Here is an 8,864-nt window from a genome sequence, read left to right on the forward strand (position 1 = left end):
CAGAAACCATGCAGGCAAGAAGGGAATGGGACGACATATACAGAACACTGAAGGAGAAAAACTGCCAGCCAAGGATCATATATCCAGCAAAACTCTCTCTGAAATATGAAGGCGAAATTAAGATATTTACAGACAAACACAAGTTTAGAGAATTTGCAAAAACCAAACCAAAGCTACAAGAAATACTAAAGGATATTGTTTGGTCAGAGAACCAATAATATCAGATATCAGCACAACACAAGGTCACTAAACAGAACGTCCTGATATCAACTCAAATAGGGAAATCACAAAAACAAATTAAGATTAATTTAAAAAAAAATACACATAATAGGGAATCATGGAAGTCAATAGGTAAAAGATCACAATTATCAAAAAGAGGGACTAAATACAGGAGTCATTGAACTGCCAGATGGAGAGTGATACAAGGCGATATAGAAAAATACAAGTTAGGTTTTTACTTAGAAAAATAGGGGTAAACAATAAGGTAACCACAAAAAGGTATAACAACTGTATAACTCAAGATAAAAACCAAGAAACACGTAACGACTCAACTAACATAAAGTCAAGCACTATGAAAATGAGGATCTCACAATTTACTAAGAAAAACGCCTCAGCACAAAAAAGTATGTGGAAAAATGAAATTGTCAACAACACACATAAAAAGGCATCAAAATGACAGCACTAAAAACTTATTTATCTATAATTACCCTGAATGTAAATGGACTAAATGCACCAATAAAGAGACAGAGAGTCACAGACTGGATAAAGAAACACGATCCATCTATATGCTGCCTACAAGAGACACACCTTAGACTTAGAGACACAAACAAACTAAAACTCAAAGGATGGAAAAAAGTATATCAAGCAAACAATAAGCAAAAAAGAAGAGGAGTAGCAATATTAATTTCTGACAAAATAGACTTTAGACTTAAATCCACCACAAAGGATAAAGAAGGACACTATATAATGATAAAAGGGACAATTGATCAGGAAGACATAACCATATTAAATATTTATGCACCCCATGACAGGGCTGCAAGATACATAAATCAAATTTTAACAGAATTGAAAAGCGAGATAGATACCTCCACAATTATAGTAGGAGACTTCAACACACCACTTTCGGAGAAGGACAGGACATCCAGTAAGAAGCTCAACAGAGACACGGAAGACCTAATTACAACAATCAACCAACTTGACCTCATTGACTTATACAGAACTCTCCACCCAACTGCTGCAAAATATACTTTTTTTTCTAGCGCACATGGAACATTCTCTAGAATAGACCACATATTAGGTCATAAAACAAACCTTTGCAGAGTCCAAAACATTGAAATATTACAAAGCATCTTCTCAGACCACAAGGCAATAAAACTAGAGATCAATAACAGAAAAACTAGGGAAAAGAAATCAAATACTTGGAAAATGAACAACACCCTTCTGAAAAAAGACTGGGTTATAGAAGACATTAAGGAGGGAATAAGGAAATTCATAGAAAGCAATGAGAATGAAAATACTTCCCATCAAAACCTCTGGGACACAGCAAAAGCACTGCTCAGAGGCCAATTTATATCAATAAATGCACACGTACAAAAAGAAGAAAGAGCCAAAATCAGAGAACTGTCCCTACAACTTGAACAAATAGAAACTGAGCAACAAAAGAATCCATCAGGCACCAGAAGAAAACAAATAATAAAAATTAGAGCTGAACTAAATGAATTAGAGAACAGAAAAACAATTGAAAGAATTAACAAAGCCAAAACCTGGTTCTTTGAAAAAATTAACAAAATTGATAAACCATTGGATAGACTGACTAAAGAAATACAGGAAAGGAAACAAATAACCCGAATAAGAAATGAGAAGGACCACATCACAACAGAACCAAATGAAATTAAAAGAATCATTTCAGATTATTATGAAAAATTGTACTCTAACAAAGTTGAAAACCTAGAAGAAATGGATGAATTCCCGGAAAAACACTACCTACCTAAACTAACACATTCAAAAGTAGAATAACTAAATCGACCCATAACAAAAAAAGAGATTGAAACGGTAATCAAAAAACTCCCAACAAAAAAAAGCCCTGGCCCGGACGGCTTCACTGCAGAGTTCTACCAAACTTTCAGAGAAGAGTTAACACCACTACTACTAAAGGTATTCCAAAGCATAGAAAATGACGGAATACTACCTAACTCATTCTATGACGCCACCATCTCCCTGATACCAAAACCAGGTAAAGACATTACAAAAAAAGAAAATTATAGACCTATATCCCTCATGAACATTGATGCAAAAATCCTCAACAAAATTCTAGCCAATAGAATCCAACAACACATCAAAAAAATAATTCACCCTGATCAAGTGGGATTTATACCAGGTATGCAAGGCTGGTTTAATATCAGAAAAACCATTAATGTAATCCATCACATAAATAAAACAAAAGACAAAAACCACATGATCTTATCAATGGATGCAGAAAAGGCATTTGACAAAGTCCAACACCCATTCATGATAAAAACTCTTACCAAAATAGGAATTGAAGGAAAATTCCTCAACATAATAAAGGGCATCTATACAAAGCCAACAGCCAACATCATTCTAAATGGAGAGAACCTGAAAACATTTCCCTTGAGAACAGGAACCAGACAAGGATGCCCTTTATCACCGCTCTTATTCAACATCGTGTTGGAAGTCTTAGCCAGGGCAATTAGGCTAGACAAAGAAATAAAAGGTATCCGGATTGGCAAGGAAGAAGTAAAGTTATCACTATTTGCAGATGACATGATTATATACACAGAAAACCCTAAGGAATCCTCCAGAAAACTACTGAAACTAATAGAAGAGTTTGGCAGAGTCTCAGGTTATAAAATAAACATACAAAAATCGCTTGGATTCCTCTACATCAACAGAAAGAACACCGAAGAGGAAATCACCAAATCAATACCATTCACAGTAGCCCCCAAGAAGATAAGATACTTAGGAATAAATCTTACCAAGGATGTAAAAGACCTATACAAAGAAAACTACAAAGCTCTACTACAAGAAATTCAAAAGGACATACTTAAGTGGAAAAACATACCCTGCTCATGGATAGGAAGACTTAACATAGTAAAAATGTCTATTCTACCAAAAGCCATCTATACATTTAACGCACTTCCGATCCAAATTCCAATGTCATATTTTAAGGGGATAGAGAAACAAATCACCAATTTCATATGGAAGGGAAAGAAGCCCCGGATAAGCAAAGCACTACTGAAAAAGAAGAAGAAAGTGGGAGGCCTCACCTTACCCGACTTCAGAACCTATTATACAGCCACAGTAGTCAAAACAGCCTGGTATTGGTACAACAACAGACACATAGACCAATGGAACAGAATTGAGAACCCAGACATAGATCCATCCACGTATGAGCAGCTGATATTTGACAAAGAACCAGTGTCAATTAACTGGGGAAAAGATAGCCTTTTTAACAAATGGTGCTGGCATAACTGGATATCCATTTGCAAAAAAATGAAACAGGACCCATACCTCACACCATGCACAAAAACTAACTCCAAGTGGATCAAAGACCTAAACATAAAGACTAAAACGATAAAGATCATGGAAGAAAAAATTGGGACAACCCTAGGAGCCCTAATACAAGGTATAAACAGAATACAAAACATTACCAAAAATGATGAAGAGAAACCCGATAACTGGGAGCTCCTAAAAATCAAACACCTATGCTCATCTAAAGACTTCTCCAAAAGAGTAAAAAGACCACCTACAGACTGGGAAAGAATTTTCAGCTATGACATCTCCGACCAGCGCCTGATCTCTAAAATCTACATGATTCTGTCAAAACTCAACCACAAAAAGACAAACAACCCAATCAAGAAGTGGACAAAGGATATGAACACACATTTCTCTAAAGAAGATATTCAGGCAGCCAACAGATACATGAGAAAATGCTCTCGATCATTAGCCGTTAGAGAAATGCAAATTAAAACTACGATGAGATTCCATCTCACACCAGCAAGGCTGGCATTAATCCAAAAAACACAAAATAATAAATGTTGGAGAGGCTGCGGAGAGATTGGAACTCTCATACACTGCTGGTGGGAATGTAAAATGGTACAACCACTTTGGAAATCTATCTGGCGTTATCTTAAACAGTTAGAACTACCATACAACCCAGAAATCCCACTTCTCAGAATATACCCTAGAGATACAAGAGCCTTCATACAAACAGATATATGCACAACCATGTTTATTGCAGCTCTGTTTACAATAGCAAAAAGTTGGAAGCAACCAAGGTGTCCATCAACGGATGAATGGGTAAATAAATTGTGGTATATTCACACAATGGAATACTACGCATCGATAAAGAACAGTGACGAATCTCTGAAACATTTCATAACATGGAGGAACCTGGAAGGCATTATGCTGAGCGAAATGAGTCAGAGGCAAAAGGACAAATATTGTATAAGACCACTATTATAAGATCTTGAGTAATAGTAAACCTGAGAAGAACACATACTTTTGTGGTTACGAGGCAGGGAGGGAGGGAGGGAGGGTGGGAGAGGGTTTTTTATTGATTAATCAGTAGACAAGAACTGCTTTAGGTGAAGGGAAAGACAACACTCAATACATGGAAGGTCAGCTCAATTGGACTGGACCAAAAGCAAAGAAGTTTCCGGGATAAAATGAATGCTTCAGAGGTCAGCGGAGCAAGCGCGGGGGTCTGGGGAACATGGTTTGCGGGGACTTCTAAGTCAATTGGCAAAATAATTCTATTATGAAATCATTCTGCATCCCACTTTGAAATGTGTGGTCTGGGGTCGTAAATGTTAACAAGCGGCCATCTAAGATGCATCAATTGGTCTCAACCCACCTGGAGCAAAGGAAAATGAAGAACACCAAGGCCACTCGACAACTAAGAGCCCAAGAGACAGAAAGGGCCACATGAACCAGAGACCTACATCATCCTGAGACCAGAAGAACTAGTTGGTGCCCGGCCACAATCGATGACTGCCCTGACAGGGAGCACAGCAGAGGACCCCTGAGGGAGGAGGAGATCAGTGGGATGCAGACCCCAAATTCTCATAAAAAGACCAAACTTAATGGTCTGACTGAGACTGGAGGAATCCCGGTGGCCATGCTCCCCAGACCTTCAGTTGACACAGGACAGGAACCATCCCCGAAGACAACTCATCAGAAATGAAAGGGACTGGTCAGCGGGTGGGAGAGAGACGCTGATGAAGAGTGAGCTAATTATATCAGGTGGACACTTGAGATTGTGTTGGCAACTCTTGTCTGGAGGGGGGATGGGAGGATAGAGAGAGAGGGAAGCCGGCAAAATTGTCAAGAAAGGAGAGACTGAAAGGGCTGACTCAAGAGGGGGAGAGCAAGTGGGAGTAGGGAGTGAGATGTATGTAAACTTATATGTGACAGACTGATTGGATTTGTAAACGTTCACTTGAAGCTTAACAAAAGTTATTAAAAAAATAAAAAAGAGGACAGGGTAGAACTGCCCCGTAGGATTTCCAAGGCTGTAAATCTTTAGGTAAGCAGACTCACATCTTTCTCCCACAGAGTTGCTAGTGGGTTCCAAGGACTGACCTTTTGGCTAGAGGCCCAGTGCTTAACCGTCCTGTCACCACAGCCCCTTACACACCTTACCTCTTCTAAAACCTGAGTCTGGAGACAATATGTGTAGGCCCTGTGGGGAGAGAGAACACCAGATATCCTCATGCGCAAATGGGGAGCCACAGCCCCTGGTAGGACATGGTGACAGAGCCGGGGAGGTTCCTCACTCCAGAACCTTCTGTCCTAGTCCAGTTTCCTATGGACAGGCTTCCTCCCGGGGTCAGTGCTTTCCGGGTTGAAGTCAGCACAGAGGCTGTTCGGGGTTGGCGCTGACAAGAGGCTAAGCACAGGTTTCAAACCGTGCCTGGTCAGGATACAGATATTCTTCTGCAAAGTCTGGGTACATGTGTGCAAACCTGTCAGCAAAACAGATTCTTCTCATCTTCATCCACACCGCTGAAGAGGTGTATCAGAAGCAGCTCTGCCACGCCCAAGGCCGTCTTCAGAATGCAGGACAGGTCTTCCTCATTTATGCAGCCGTCCTTATGCCATGCATACATCTTGAATGGCAGCTGGATGGTGTCCAGAGTCTCAGACGCTCTGCAGACCACGGACAAGGCGATCACATATTCCCGCAGGTCCATCTTGCCACCTCCGCTCTCGTCAAACAGTGAGAACATGCAGTCCAGCGTGTCGGAAAGGGGTACCTCCAAGTACTCCGTGAACTCCACAAGTTAGTCTTCTCGCCCTTCTTCACCTTGCGCTTTCTGATCTTTTTCAGGGTTTTCTAGCTTTAGCCCCAGGCCTCTCACAAGCCTGGCGAATTCTAGAAGGCAAGTGTCGGAGGGAAGACGGACTGTCCTTCCGCTGGGGCCAGCTAACAATCCTCAAACGTGAAATCCATGATGGAGACGCCCAGGGTCTCTGCCATGACGCGCCTCATGCTGCTGGCGTATAGCACCGGGCTCCTCTTCACCTTGGAAGGGTGGTAAACTGGGAGAAACTCAATTTCCATCTAACTGTGAAACTGACACAGGGCGAGCCACAGCATTTCCAGCACTCCAGGTCCTTGCCACGTCCACATGATCGTGTCCAGCTTATTTGTGTATCCTAAAACCACAGGCTGGACAGGAACACCAAGGATAAACACACCAGTCATGAAGGTAGTTTGACAGGTCCCATTGGTACAAGTACCTTCTGGAAAAATCATTGTCATAACTTCCCATTGGACTAAGCCCCTCTCTTTATCTCTTCCACTGTTTTCCTGCACAAGTCCTGGTCTGATCCGGACACACTGGCCGGAGGTACTTGATCAGAGTTCCCCATATGGGGATACCCCTGCTCTCTGCCTTCATCACGATGGACGACATGGTCATGGTCACAGGAACGGCGTCGAAGTACGAGGGGTGTGGTGCCAAGGGTCAGGATGGCTGCCTCAGTCGGTAGGGCCTGTCACCCCTTCTGGGCCACCGGGTGGAAGCCGCCGGCAAATCACGTGGTCTGCATGACTGCCTTGAGCGGGAAGTCCACGACCTTCTGCCACAAGCCAGCGGCTCTTCTGGTTCTCTCTCAGCAAATCCCAGTGAAGGTACAAAAGCGAAGGACCAGGCGAACAGCATCATGAAGGCGGCAAACAGGAGTCGGACGGGGAAGAGGGTCAGCGTCATGATGGCGATCTGGGCCTTCTGCAGAGTGCTGAAGCGCAGCTCGTGCATGAAGCGGTTCTACCCTGGGGGTGACCAGCCGCCGCTTCACCTGCACCTGCGCTGGGGGAGTTGGCGGCTGAGACAGAGCGGCCTGTGGCAGGTCTCCCCAGCCGCAGAGCCACCACCGTGAGAAGAGCCCGAGCGGACCGAGGCGGAGGGCGGGCAGACCCCTTATAATTCTTCTCATTTCTGTAGGGTTGGTAGTGGTGCCCTCTCTTTCGTTCCTGATTTTGGTAATCGGTGTCTTCTCTTTCATTTTCTTGGTCAGTCTAGCCAAAGGTTAAAGGTTTGTCAATTTTGTTGATCTTTTCAAAAAGCCAACTCTTGGTTTATTTAATTTTCTCCGGGTTTTTCTTTCAGCCACAGTATTATTTCATCCCTCTTGCTTGCTTTGTGTTTAGCTTGCTCACTGTTTTGTAGTTTCCTAAGGTGAAAGCTTAGGTTTTTTTATTTGAGACTTCTCTTCTTTCTATCACAGGCATTTAAAGTTACACATTTCTTTACAAGCAATGCTTGAGATACATCCCATATGTTTTGATATGTTGTGTTTTTGTTTTCATTAAGTCCAAATTATTTTTAATGTCTCTTCTGCTTTCTTCTTTGATGCATGGATTATTTTGAAGTGCGTAAATTTTCAAGTATTTGGTGTTTTCTCATATTTCTTTCTGTTGTGGATTTCTAATTTAATTCCATTGTGGTCAGAGAATCAGAGAACACACTTTGCATAATTTCAGTCTTTTTAATTTTATTGAGACTTGTTTTTGGCTCCTGTACAAGGCCTACCCTGGAAAATGTTCCATGTATACTTGAAAAGAGCTTGTGTTCTGCAGTCCCTGGGCATTTTATAAATATCAGTTATGTCAAGTTGATGAGTAGTGTTAAAGTCTTCTGTAGTTATTCCATCAATGACTGAGAGTGGGGTATTGAAAGTCCTAACTATTATTGATAAATTGTCTATTTCCTCTTTTAATCCTTCCGGTATCTGCTTCATGCATTTTGGGGGTCTGTTGTTGAAGGACATTTATAATTGTTATATATTCTAGATGTATTGACTATCAAAAAGGTCCATAGTAATATTTGTTTTAAAGTCTATTTAATGTGATATTAATATAGCCATTCCAGCTCTCTTATGGTTACTATTTACATACTATATCTTTTTCTATTCTTTATTTTCAACCTACTTGTGTCTTTGAATCTAAGGTGTTCCTCTTGTAAGCAGCAAGACCCATTGTTGGATCTTGCTGTTTTATCCAGTCACATAATCTCTGCCTTTGGACTGCGTGTTTAGTCCATTCAATTTTAACGTTCTCATTGATACGGTTAGGTTTTCTTTTGCTATTTTGCTAGTTGTTTTCTGTTTGTTTCAATGAAGTAATAGAACAATTAACAGTTTTTAAGTTTAATAAGAAGCATCAATATATTTGGAAACTACTAAATTATTTCTCACTAAAGAAAAATCCAAAGGAGAAGAAATGACTCACACTTCTGTCATTCAAACTTAACTTCACTTAACATTGTGGTATATTTTCTTCCAGTCTTTCTTATTCTTCATAGATATTTGTCTGCTTTTTTTCCTCCCAGAGTTTATAT

The 8,864-nt window shown here is 40.9% G+C and overlaps 1 pseudogene; it reads right to left on the reverse strand.

Moving 5' to 3' along the window:
* Nucleotides 1-5,747: 5,747 nt before the first annotated feature.
* On the reverse strand, nucleotides 5,748-7,298 carry LOC126068343 (lysophosphatidylcholine acyltransferase 1-like; annotated as a pseudogene).
* Between the last annotated feature and the right edge of the window lie 1,566 nt (nucleotides 7,299-8,864).

Source organism: Elephas maximus, chromosome 27 (genome assembly GCF_024166365.1).
Source record: "Elephas maximus indicus isolate mEleMax1 chromosome 27, mEleMax1 primary haplotype, whole genome shotgun sequence".
Classification (NCBI taxonomy): Eukaryota; Metazoa; Chordata; class Mammalia; order Proboscidea; family Elephantidae; genus Elephas; species Elephas maximus.